This window comes from Apium graveolens, chromosome 3 (genome assembly GCF_009905375.1).
Source record: "Apium graveolens cultivar Ventura chromosome 3, ASM990537v1, whole genome shotgun sequence".
NCBI lineage: Eukaryota > Viridiplantae > Streptophyta > Magnoliopsida > Apiales > Apiaceae > Apium > Apium graveolens.
The window spans coordinates 182,837,814-182,839,096 of NC_133649.1; the positions used below are offsets into that span (position 1 = coordinate 182,837,814).

Here is a 1,283-nt window from a genome sequence, read left to right on the forward strand (position 1 = left end):
GTGGGTACGAATATGATTTATATCTTATAATACTTGCAAACGCGTATACTTGCGTGTAATTTTAGCGTGTATGTTCGCCCTAACAAGTTTTTTATGCCGCTGTCGGGGACTCGGTGTTAAATTTTAGTTTATATGCTTGTCATCAGTGGTCGTTAAAGTTCACTGACTCGGATTATTTTCTTACAAGGTTTACTTTAGTCGTGTGTTTCAGGTACTCGAGTTTTTATTGCAATGGGAGAACCAGCAGCAGATACGAAAGCTTTCATGGATTATTCTCAACCGAAAATCAATGACATTCAGTCTAGCATTGTCAGACCAGCAATTGCTGCTAATAACTTTGAAATCAAGTCTAGCACGATTCAATGGGTACAAAATTCAGTCCAGCTTGGGGGTTCTCCAACGGAAGATCCCAATACGCATATTAGGGATTTTATAGAGATATGCGACACTTTCAGGTCCAATGGTGTATCTAAGGATGCGGCGAAACTGAGACTGTTTCCATTCTCTCTGAGGAACAAGGCTAAAAGCTGGTTACACACTCTACCAGCTAGTTCTATTGCTACTTGGGAAGATCTTGCTCAAAAGTTTCTCACTAAATTCTTCCCTATGGCGAAGACAGCTGCAATGAAATGATCTTACTCAATTTGTGCAGCAATCAGGAGAATCTCTATGTGAAGGTTGGGAGCGCTACAAGGAGATGCTTAGGAAGTGTCCTCGTCATGGAATGTCTGATTGGATGATCATCAATTGCTTCTATAACGGTTTGGGAGCACAGTCAAGACCCATGCTCGATGCAACATCAGCTGGATCATTATAGGAAAAGAGTTATGAGGAAGCTTATCATCTAATTGAACTGCTGGCTGCTAAAGAATATCAGTATCCAACCTAGAGATTGCCACAGGGCAAGGTAGCAGGAGTTCTTGAAGTGGATATAGTTACGTCTATCACTGCTCAACTAAAGGCATTGCCTATGAAGATCGATTCTCTGGCTAACTATGGTTTTAATCAGATAACCAGTGTTTGTGAGCTGCATGCAGGTTTGCATGCGACGGAGCAATGTGCTATATCTAGTGAATCAGCTCAGTTTGCGAGCAACTTTCAGAGATCGCAGCAACCAGTTCCAGACACTTATCATCCTGACAACTGAAATCATCCTAACTTCAACTGGAGCAACAATCAGAATGTGATGCAACAGCCGTTCCAGCAGTTTAGAATCAATTAATTCAATCCTCCTGGTTTTCAACAACAATTTGTGCCAAGGCAACGGTTTCAGCCAATGGGAA

General features: G+C 41.7%; 1 non-coding gene across 1 annotated transcript; it reads right to left on the bottom strand.

Moving 5' to 3' along the window:
- Window positions 1–617: 617 nt before the first annotated feature.
- On the bottom strand, window positions 618–726 carry LOC141715528 (small nucleolar RNA R71). Its single transcript, XR_012572287.1, has one exon. It is a non-coding gene; the product is annotated as a small nucleolar RNA R71 (small nucleolar RNA).
- Window positions 727–1,283: the final 557 nt, after the last annotated feature.